This window comes from Sminthopsis crassicaudata, chromosome 3 (genome assembly GCF_048593235.1).
Source record: "Sminthopsis crassicaudata isolate SCR6 chromosome 3, ASM4859323v1, whole genome shotgun sequence".
Lineage (NCBI taxonomy): Eukaryota > Metazoa > Chordata > Mammalia > Dasyuromorphia > Dasyuridae > Sminthopsis > Sminthopsis crassicaudata.
Genome location: NC_133619.1, coordinates 56,797,990 through 56,810,606, shown reverse-complemented (window position 1 = coordinate 56,810,606; position 12,617 = coordinate 56,797,990). Strand labels below are relative to the sequence as shown.

General features: G+C 34.0%; 1 protein-coding gene across 2 annotated transcripts in view; it reads right to left on the bottom strand.

The window, feature by feature from the left end:
- DOCK10 (dedicator of cytokinesis 10) overlaps window positions 1–12,617 on the bottom strand; it is a 325,083-nt gene that overhangs the window by 224,250 nt on the left and 88,216 nt on the right. The gene's annotated exons all lie outside the window — the stretch shown is intronic.

Here is a 12,617-nt window from a genome sequence, read left to right as displayed (position 1 = left end):
ATAAAAAAATTTCACAGAAAGGAAAAGGAAAAACAAAACAGTTGAATTTCATGCCTAGGAACTGAATGAAGCAACTCAAGAATTAACCAATATCTTAAGTTTTTCAATTTTTGGAGTGGGTATTTTCTGGCCCAAGTTAAACTATACATTTTCAGAATAATAGGAGCATTTTATTTTTCTCCAAATTATGCTAGGGCTGTAATCATGTAACAAATCACCAATATTATAATGACTTTATTTGATACTTGGTATTCCACAAAATAACTCTGATTGTTCTTGCCTCTCACTGTTTTTGTCTTTGTTTCCATAACCCTCCTAATGGCAAGGAGATGTTTAACATTCTGGGGGGTGTCAAAGATTGGGGCTGAGAGGACCAGTTGGAAACAATTTTGGCAGCAAAGGGAACTAAAGTCCTAAAATGTTCCTATTCTGCTTTATTAGTATCATATTTTCAGGAACTTCAGTTTCTAAGCCACATATTTTTTTGTTGTACAAACTCACACATGCCCATTGCAATAGGCACTATCATTGATAAAGTGTCTTGGGTTAGAGCAGTATAATTAAATTTGTAGCAGAAAGGACTCTGGACTAGATAAAGGAAATCTGTGTTCTAGTATTGATTTTATCCTTAACTAGTTGTGGGACTTCAGGCAAGGTTTCACTTTCCTTCTCCATAAAATAAGAGAGTTGACCAAGATGTTGTCTAGAGATTTTCTAACATTTTGTAAAATTACATAGCATTTTAAAAGCTTTAGAATGCATTATCTATTTCACAAGCAGACAGATGGTACTATAGAGAGTAGTATGCCGGCTGCCCTGGGGTGTTAGCATGAGAAACAGGAAGGCCATGGCAAAGCATCTTGAACTCTTAACTCCTAGACCTGAGTTTTACCCACATGACATGCTGCTTCTTTCCTGATAACCACTGAATTATATTTACATAATAAATCAGCTACTCACTCCACTAGATGGCAATCTCTTGAGTGTGAATTATAAACAAGGCATAGAAAAGAATGCCAGTCCAGTGTTTACCACCCACTTAGTATTCTTGCATTATTTCTGTTGGAGATTTTAAAAATGCATGTTCTACAATTCAATTATTCATATAATTTTATCATTTCATTGAAGGGGCTGTAGAGGTCATCTAGTCCAACCCACTTTCCAATTCATGATTCCCTCCTCTACATTCCAAATTCTTCTTCAAACAGACTTTGTTTTGCATATAAGCAAGATTCAATTTTTTAAGAAACAGCTATTTAAAAAGCTTCCCAGTGCATAATGAAAATCCTTTATAATTTCAAATTTTTGATCTAGTCTTATGATTTTATCAATCTTGGGAATTCTTGAGGTGAAGATTTATTTTACCTTTAACCTATAACTCATCCATGAATTACAGTTTTATAAATTTGACTGGGGTACCAAGAGATTTCACAATTTGTCTATCCTGATACAATCATACATGTCAGAGAAAGGAGGACCTGAATCTAGATCTTCCTGGTCTCTATAATAGGATTGCTCAATGCCAAGCTCTTTCTCAGCTTTGCAATTTAAACTGAGAAGACATATCCATTGCTTAGGTTATGCCTTCTGTTGGAAAACAAAAATTCCCTCTTTTCTAGCCAAAGAGAGTTCATTAGTACATGAGAAGCTAAATGTAGATAAGTTTGTATTACATTTTTTTACTAGATTTTTTATTAATTTTTATAATTATAACAATTTTTGGCAGTACATATGCATAGGTAATTTTTTTACAACATTATCTCTTGTACTCTCTTCTGTTCCGAATTTTTCCCCTCCTTCTCTCCTGTATTACATTTAGACTAGTGGGTTTTGTGACCAAAAAGATGGAGGACTAGACTCTCCAATTGCTATGACCTTTCAGATCTGTTCAAAATAGGAATTCTTGCAAGCAATAATGAGTCTCTGAGCCTAAATATGAGAATCAATAATAACACTTATTCTATAGTAATGACTTCAGAGTATTACTGGTATATGTGTTATAATAAACATATAGTACATGCATGCATGTATATGTATATATATTATATAATATATATATTATTTCTAGACATAAGGGATGATAATAATCATTTTCCTTGTTTTGAGCATCAAGATGATTTTCTATTCGTGGCCAGATCTTCATTGAATCAGTCCAACCTTTTTGCCTCAATTTTCTTATTTGCAAAATAAGGCATTGGAGAAGATCTAACATCTCTTCAGATATAAACTCCTTGATAGTATAATCTTAGCCCCAGACATATAGTCCTCCCCAGCAGTGTAAAAAAAAGATTTCCCTTTCTACCTCCATTTTGTGGGATTGATAAACAAAAAGATTTGGTTTAAAGTGATAATGTGCTAATTGGAAAAGAAGATGGCACTTTCACAGGGACATAACCTCTGGATTGGATCTTAAAACTCTGATCAATCTCAATGTAACAGGAAACAGAGTTGAAAGCTTTTCAAGGCTATATGCTCGTGTGTGTGTGTGTGTGTGTGTGTGTGTGTGTGTGTATACATGTCTTTGAAGTCTTCACTGAAAATAATTCATGACTCAATTATGTTGAAAATATGAAACAGCTGTGTACCCCATTTGATGGTGATTTCTAGAGTCTGGTTTAAAAACAGATTTCAAAAAAAGATTTGTTGCTTCCAAAGTATTAATGTCCACATCTTTTTCTTGCAGGATGCTGCCTAGAATGAAATGAAATGGCAAATATTTATTATCACATTCCCCTTTTACTGTTTTAAAGTAAAAAAAAATAGGACAATATGAAAACATTGGTATAAATTAGATCTTTGGAAACGATTTCTGAAACAGGAAACTGATCACATTTCCTAGCGATACTATAATTGTCAGCTATATATGCAAATGACAGAGGACCATAGATTTAGAATTGAAAAGGATATTAAATTATTGCTCTGTAAGAAATGACCAGCAGGATGAATTCAGAAAGGTTTGGAGAGACTTGTATGAACTGATGCTGAGTGAAACGAGCAGAACCAGGAGATCATTATACACTTCAACAACAATACTGTATGAGGACATATTCTGATGGAAGTGGAAATCTTCAACATAAAGAAGATCCAACTCACTTCCACCTGATCAATGATGGACAGAAACCACTACATCCAGAGAAGGAACACTGGGAATTGAATGTAAAATATTAGTACTACTGTCTATCTACCCAGGTTACTTATACCTTTGGAATCCAATACTTAACATGCAACAAGAAAATTGGATTTACACACATATATTGTATCTAGGTTTATACTGTAACACATGTAAAATGTATGGGATTGCCTGTCATCTAGGGGAGGGAGTAGAGGGAGGGAGGGGAAAATCTGGAAAAATGAATACAAGGGATAATGTTATAAAAATTACTCATGCATATGTACTGTCAAAAATTATAATTATAAAATTAATAAAAAAAAGAAAAGGATATTAAAGGCTAAGTGAACTGTATGGGGCACTAGAACTTCAGTCAGGAAGATCTGAGTTCAAATCTAGCATCAAATCTAGATCTTATTAGTTGTGTAATAGACACTTCTTTCTGTCCTAATTTCTTTAATTATAAAACGGAGATAATAATAGTATGTACTTCACAAAGGTGTTGTGAGGATCAGGGGAAGAATATAAGCATCTATTAAGCGCCTCCTATATACTTCTCTTTCAGATATTATTTAATATCTGCCCTCTACAAAAATCCTTAACACAGTGTTTGGTACATAATCATATTCAGTAAATATTTGTTCCCTTTTCTTCCCCTTCCCAATTTTGTTTAATCTTCCCATTTTACAAAAAAAGAAAGATGCTCAGGAAAATTAAGTGATTTTCATCCTTTTTTTTTTTTTTTTTTGAGGCAATTGGGGTTAAGCGACTTGCCCAGAGTCACACAGCTAGGAAGGGTTAAGTGTCTGAGGCCATATTTGAACTTCAGTGCTGATGCTCTGTCTACTGTGCCATTTAGCTGTCCCAAGTGATTTGCTTATGCTCATATAGGTAGCAGAAGTTAAAAGCTGGATTTGAAAATAAACGTCTGATTGCAAGGCCAGCAGCACCCCTTTCACTATTCTATATAGTCTCCTACATACTTAAATCAAAAATCAACATCACTTTGTCTTCCAATAAGCAAATTAAACAATAGCATATAGCTGGATTTTGTTACCTTGCCTGCTTTGTAACTGAAGTAAAATTTTAGCTTTCAGCTTGTCTGTGTTTTCACAATGCAGACTGTATTTCTCAACTGCCCTTCAGGGGATTGTGGCTGGATATCTGACCTAAATCCTGAGGGAGATGAACTCTATTCCAAACCCTAGTTTAGAAAACCCTCACAAAGTACAACTTCTGAATAAAGAGCCCTCTAGATTGGGTTCAAAACCTCTTTCAAGTCCTTGCAAAAATGAATTGTTCTTTAATTCACTTGAGGAGTGGTGCTTGTGGAGATTGATAATAAATGCATAGAATGTTCTGGTTAATAGAGAGTTAACATGGCTGCTCTAGTAAGCAAAATATCTCATTTCCTGACCATTCCTAGTATTTTTCCTGAATCTGATTTGGCAGCGAGAGAAAAACATCATACCAATTTTATTACCTTACTTTTTGAGATGTTGTTATTTGTAGCCAAGAATACACTGATATATGTGATATAGGACTGTTTATTATATAGGATTTTAAAGTTTCTAGAGCACCTTACATTTATTATCTTATCTGAAATTCATAGCGACTCTTGCCAGGCAGATATTATACAGGAAATAAATATCATTCTTTTACAAATATGGAAACAGCCACACAGAAGATATGTGGTTTGCTAAGGGCCCAAAAAGTAGTCTATGAATATGCAGAATTCAAGTACTCTAACCATTGGGCTACCACCTCTAACTTTGTTTAATGGTGGAGTTATCACCTCTGTATCAGAGATTGTGTGGTATTAGCAAAAGTCACATCTCAGACTTGGAATAGTAAAAGGATATTGGTTTTATAATGGAAGTAAGAGTGTGATATAGTGAAAGAATGCTGAGCCTGGAGGCATAGGACCTCAGTTTGAATTCCCAGTCTGTTATTTATTATACATATGGCCTTGGATAAGTCAGTTAAACTTGCTGACTCTCATTGTCCTGCCAAATGAGGGAATTGGATTAGTTGGCAAGATAATCTATGATCCCTTAAGTAATTTTACTTTAAAGATGATAGCTTTACTATGTAGAATTCAAAACTCTAGTGCACACCCACAGCTTTTTGTCATCTTTATTATATCACGATCTCTCTGGTAATCTTATTACCACGCCTGACTTAGTGATGCAGTATCTTTAATGAGATGGATCTCTCCACCAGGCTGGATTTGTGCTAGAATGCTTCTGCTTTTTTCAAGTTGTGGATTCCTAGAAATCAGCTCTAGGGGCTGCTATTCCTCAAAGTTCCTCAGACTATGTGCTCCCTGAGGACAAGATTTGGCTCTATTAAGTCTTCTCTTCCTCAGAGAGGAACTTTGCTAAGGAAGAGCTATTGGTAGCAAGCCATAAAAATGATGAAAAGCCATAATAAGCTGTTGAATAATTTAATCACTTCAGGGCCCCATTTGTAGATGTGCCCTTGTTGCTTTTTTCATTGCACTTCTAACTATGGGGCAAGAAGGCCTCAAGCGAAGGTGCTGGCAATTGTGTTGGCATGTCTCCAGTGAATGTCAGAAGGGATTATTTTAAAGTGCACTGACCGAAGAAAGCCTTGCTAAGATGATGTAAGGTAGGTCTGGTCTCCTTTCTGCAATCCTAATTTTTCATCATGAGTAAATATAGTAGAAAGAGTCTCAAGCTATTCAAAGTTTTCAGTGAATCATGTGCTCAGGGAACTTATCCAGAATCTCAGTCCAGCACTGTCTGGCACAACTTTCTGACCAGTAAACCACACAGACCTAAATTTTCCTAGGAGTCCAATCCAAATAAGATTGCCAAGATTCCCCCTCCTTTCTTTTTCTTGCTTTTTTTCTATATATATATAAAAAATTTAAAGAAGTTCCATGACTGATCCAAGGCCACATAAGAAGTAAAAAGCAGAGTTGGGAGGTGATCCTTACTCTTTCAATTCTAAATCCAGTGATCTATTCTATATGTTACATATCTATGATAATGGATAAATATTGGAGAAATTGTACTCAACAGAATTTGGGAAACTGGTTAGTGCTTTCAATGCTACTAAACTATTTGATGCCACAAAATCTTGTTTTTATAATAACAATATTCTCCCAGTGATATGCGGTAGACCTTTCTCTATTTATTTTCTGAATTTCATTGAAATAGATGGAATTTCAAGGGGAAATCCTGGAACAGATAGAATTACAAACCATTTGAATCAAGGAATGGTACTCTCCAAAGATGGCTAAAGCATAGATTTCTTTGTTTCATGAATGATGGAAAGTTCTGCATTTGTGATGTGATCTCTGGTATCTCCATAAGCATATGTTAAGCACTCAGAGAGGAGATCCTTTCACCTTCTCAGGCCATGAAGCCTTCTTTAGATATTATTTGAGAATGTCCTCACAGGAAGAAGGCAGAGACAAGGGCAGGTTAGCACTGAAACACCCTGAATCCCAAATGATTCTAACAATATGCCTCCTTGCCTTGTGTTTGTACCTCAGGCCAATCATTGAAACCATTGTAACACTTGAGATTAGAATGACTGTTACCAATGCTGCCATGATATATATATATATATATATATATATATATATATATATATATATATATATATATATATATATATATATATATATACATATATATATGTATGTATGTATGTATGTATATATATAGCTAAAAATATCCAAATACCATGATCTCCAAGAATCAAAGAAACGAGTAACCCTAAAGGAAATGGAAAGATGACATTATGGATATTGTTACATACAATGCTCCATTATTGGGAAAAAACCTAAATTAATCATATAGCAAAAATGAGGGTCAAGAGACACCCAGTTGAGATGTTACACTTGAATGTCCAAGAGACAGGAACAATGTTTAGCATATTGTGGAGGTCCACTACAAAGGATTCTTAGAATGATGTGCAAAAATTGTTTTAGATGCGGTCATACATAATTTAAGAGAAACTAACATGTACAAAGTAAAAGTGTCAAAAATCTTCATAGAATGATAATAACTTTTCCTCATTTCATATCCTAACTCTGTTATTTGGAAGGTTGATGGGAAAAATAAAGGGAGTTGCAAAGATTTACATACCATTTTTACTCCATTTTCTTCCATGAAATTAAATTAATCAATGAATGATCTATTAAGTATTATTAACTACTGACTATTTGGCAAGCACTATAATAAATACTTGACATCCAAAGAAAAACCATTAAACAGTCTGTCCTTTGGCTTACATTTGATGAGGGAGATATACACAAGATGTATATAAAGCAGCCAGAAGATTACTTCAAATGAGAAGGTATCAACAATGTAGGTACTTATCAATAAACAGAAAGGTTTCCTCTTGATGACACATATTCCAGAATTTCAAAAGAAGAGCACACTCAAACAACAAATGCTACATGTCATCCTATAGAATTGGAGGAGTTTTCAGATTTCCTTAAAAGAAAGCAACCTAATACAATTTTTAAAAAAACCTTTAAATATACAATCATGAAACCTATCCTCCAATCATGTCTCTCAAATCCATCAGCTGTGTGGTTTCATATCTTTTCTGTTCCTCAGTTTCCTCAACTACATTTTTCCTATGAGTTACTTAATTTGGGCTGCCATGAGAAGAGGTCTATGCAAATATAAAAATGCTATATAGATGTAAATTTTAGTCCATTTTGATAACTTTTGGAGCAACATGTTGCCATAAACTTTATTTTCATGGAAAAACATAATTAAGTGGACCATGTTGCCAAGTTACATTGCTTGAGGAATTTTTCTCTTCTGGGAATTTCCTACTCTTAATAAAATCAGAGACAAAAGCAAGAAACCAGAAGCCAGAAAATGCATTTTTTCCTCTCTTAAGTTCTTGCCAATTCCATCTCTCACTTAAGTTGAGAGCACAGACTAAATCATTCTTTCAATTACTGAGTCAAGTTTTGTGCAAATGTTCAGATTTGAACCCTGGGTTAGATGTAGAAAGGTTGATCATAATCCATAATACATTTGTAGCAGGATTTATATAATCTTCTGACAGCACATCAAAATGTTGATGTACATTTTGCCATCAGTTACAATGCCCTCCTAAGGACAGAGGCAACACAAACTTCTTGTACCTCCACATACATTAAATCCATCCATATTCTCTTATACAGACACGATTTCACCTAATAAAGTAGCTGAGAGTCACATCCCAGCTTCCATAATTAGCCAAACTACATCTATACAATAGGAAGAGAGAAGGTTTCCAAAAAGATAAATCACTATTTCCTACTTTCATTTCTAAAGTTACATACACTGTGCCAAAATGTTTGTGGCAGCTCTTTTTTAGTGGCTAGAAACTGGAAGATGAATGGATGTCCATCAATTGGAGAATGGTTGGGTAAATTATGGTATATGAATGTTATGGAATAGTATTGTTCTGTAAGAAATGACCAACAGGAGGAATACAGACAGGCTTGGAGAGACTTACATCAACTGATGCTGAGTGAAACGAGCAGAACTAGGAGATCATTATACACTTCAACAATGATACTGTATGAGGATGTATTCTGATGGAAGTGGATATCTTCAACATAGAGAAGAGCTAATCCAATTCCAATTGATCAATGATGGACAGAATCAGCAACACCCAGAAAAGGAACACTGGGAAATGAGTGTAAACTGTGAACATTTTTTTTTGTTTTTCTTCCCAGATTATTTTTACCTTCTGAATACAATTCTTCCTTTGCAACAACAATAACAAAATTCGGTTCTGCACATATATATTGTACCTAGGATATACTATAAGATAATTAATATGTATGGGAATGCCTGCCATCTAGGGGAGGGGGTGGAGGGAAGGAGGGGAAAAATTCGAAACAGAAGGGAGTACAAGGGATAATGTTGTAAAAAAAATCACCTATGCATATGTACTGTCAAAAAAAGTTATAATTATAAAATTAATTTTTACAAAAGGAAATAAAAGTAAGATTAATAATTCTATCCCAAAAAATAAAAATAAAGTTACATACACTCTAGAAATACTTTCTTCTGCTTATGACTCCTTCAATGTGACTTAGAACAAGGCGGTTCTATTAAACATAGAAGAAAAATTATTGTTGAGGATAAAAAGGAGATGAAGTTATGGTTGAAATTGTAAAAAAATAATTAGGTTTCTAGGTGGTACAGTAGATGGAATGCTCAACTTAAAGATCTAAGCTTAAATTGAGTATCAGACACTTACTAGCTCTGTTATCCTGAGCAAGTCAATTAACCTCTTTCAGTCAGTTTCCTCATCCATGAAATGGGAATAAATATGGTAACTATTTCCAGAATAGTTTTTTAAAAGGAGATGTTTGCAAACGAGTCTGAAAGCCTTAACGTACTATAGAGGATGTTTCCCCAAATGTCTTAGAAGAGTTTTAAACAATAGCTTAAGACTTTTGGGACAATCTGTATAAATGCTGGTTACCTATAAATAATTGAAAGCAATATTACTATTAAATGTATTAAAATGCTAATTTGCAATTGCTTATTTGTGTGACATGGCATGTGTGACAAAGGCATGGTCTACTACATAGTCCATATATAGAGAACACAACTTACCTCCTCAATGAGATACAACCTTCTTGTATAGGAAAATGTTTGACTTACCACCATCATTAAGAAAGCAAAAATTGTGTGCGTGTGAGTGTATATATGTTTGTATAATATATGTGTGTGCATATAATATAGGTATGTATAAAACATGTATGTGTATATGTGTGTAGGCACATATACACAAATTATACATATATAATATAATGTGCACTGTAGCTATATACACATATATATGCATATATGTGTGTATACACACATATACATTTACATATATTTATGTGTATATACACACACACACACATATAAAACATAGGCAAGAGGAGAAGTCCAGGAGCTTAATGGATAGTGAAATTCACTTAATCAAAGAATCTCCAAGCTGACAGGAAGGTCACAGGTCATCTAGCAGACAATACATGACTGAACAAGAATCCTCTTCTACACCGTATCCAAGCTATCCAATGTCAATACGTATTCCAAACTTGTGTGAAGGACTCCAGTGATGCAGAACATGACATTCTACTCTACTTTTCAGCAGTTTGAATTATTAGGAAGATGTTCCAACCCAATTAGCTTCTCGGTAACTTCTACCTATTTCTCCTTGTTCATCCTTCTTCAACCAAGAAATCCAAATCGAATACCTCTTCCAAGTGACAGCCCTTTAAATACTTAAATGCAACTATCATGTTTCCCCTTCATTTTCTCTTTGCTAAGACAAATGTTCCAAATTTCTTCAAGTTAGCCTTGTATGACAGGAATTTGAGATTCTTTACCATCCTTGTTCCTTCCTCTGGGTGTCGTCCAACTTATCAATATCCTTCCCAAAATGAGACAGCATCCCAGTCTCCCAAAAGTGAACACAATATGCCAGTATGATCTGACTAGCACAGATTACATAGGAACTGCTGTATCTTTATTTCTGCACATTAACTATCTCTTAATGCAGCTAAAATCTCATTTATGTTGGTTACTATATTATTATGTTTCTTCATATTGAGCTTGCAGTCCACTAAAATCCCCACATTTTCTTTCACAGAAACCATTATGTAGCCATTATCAAACTTATAATAAAAAAAACATTTCCCCATAGGTCACACATGACCTAACCAACTATGGTCACCCAAATTCTGATTTTCAGGGACTGAAATGATGAGCTTCATTACCAAGAAAGATTCATTTTAACCACTCTGAAACTGTAGCCTCTGTATTGAAGAAACACATAAAAAGAAGTTTCTAATATGTTATTCTCCTTTTTGATAAAAGATCATTATCATTAACAACTCAAATATCAAACCCAATCGTGGTTTTTCTATTTACAAAGAAGCATGCATTTGTGTAAAGAGTGAAATGCTATTTTTGTAAATTGCTATTATTTATTAATTATGCCAACATAACTTTAATATAATTGCTTGCTATCCAAAGCAGTACTGATCTAATTGATTAACAAATAAAAAAATCAAAACACAAGTTGGTACAACAGACATTCTGACGCCTTCTTGATACTTGTGAATTATTTATGAATTTCTTTGCCAAGATATGTTATTCAATCCAAGTTTTCTCCTTTACTGAACATTAATTCTCCTAATTTTCTTGAAGAAGGATATTTCTGAAAATCTTGTATCTTCTTGAACTTAAATAATTAAGGAAATTTAAGACCGGAGGGGGAGAGAGTTGTGTCAGGGCAAAATGTATATAGATGGGGGTCCCATTCTTGATACTTTCTCTTCTATTCTTAAGATTAAAAAATTATAACCATAATCCCTACTAATAAAACTATTGTTTTTGACACATGGAAATAATATACTAAAAGCCACAATATATTTAAAATATACACATCACAAAATGTTTTAGAGAGTTTTTTACATTTCAGTCAAGGCAATAATGTGTTCTAATACCTCAAATCTGAGCTTCTCGAATCCCTTCTCCATCATTCTCCTTTTTTTCTTTTCATTTTACTGTTTTTTTTAATTGAAGCTTTTTATTTTCAAAACATAAGCAAGGATAAATCTTCACCCTTGTGTTATAATTTCTCTCTCCTCCCTCTACTCCCTCTCCTAGATGGCAAGTTATACATGTTAAAAATGGTATCCTTTGTTCCTGGCACATACTTAAAGACTTCTCAAATGACTAACTGAAAGTAGGATGAATGCAAATAAAAAACTCCATTTCTTGTTCTTTTCTTGAGGAAGTAAATGATGACAGTTAACGTTTTCAGCTCTAGAATCCAAGGAGTCTAAATAGAATTTGAGCTTCCCCTCCTCTGCTTTATAAAATTCTGGCCTTTAACCTGGAAATCAGCTGACTAGCTTTGTATATCTTTTAATCAGATTAACATTTAGACAGCATCCTGGAGAAACAGATTAATATCAATATCACAACCCATTTTATAGTGGAACAAGATATTAAATACTTAGCAGGACCATACAGTAAGAGGGTCAGGAGAACAAAAAACAGACCAAAGAGGTACAAGTCCTTCATTCTATAATCTGTGTCATATCCTGCTCAGCTTTTCATGATCTCAAATTGATATGCGGAACAAAAATCCCTCTTTTTAAAAGCAAATGTTCTCCCAGAATGCTGCAGGGTTGCAAATCATTGAGCACAAGTTTCTGAGGAAACAGAAGTCATGGGTAAGTAGACAGAAGACCGGAGCTTAAATTTGGACTCATGTATTTATTAGCTATGTGACTCTGCATAAGTCACTTAATCTGTCTACTTAGGTTCCTCATCTATACAATGGGGATAAAAATAATATCCTCATCTCAAAGTTTTTGTGAGGATAAAATAAGATAATGTTTGTAAAGCACATTGCAAACCTTAAAGTGCTACATAAATGCTAACTATTGTTATTATTAGCATTATTATATACAGTAAGCAACATAAAGGATATGATATAAAACAGACCT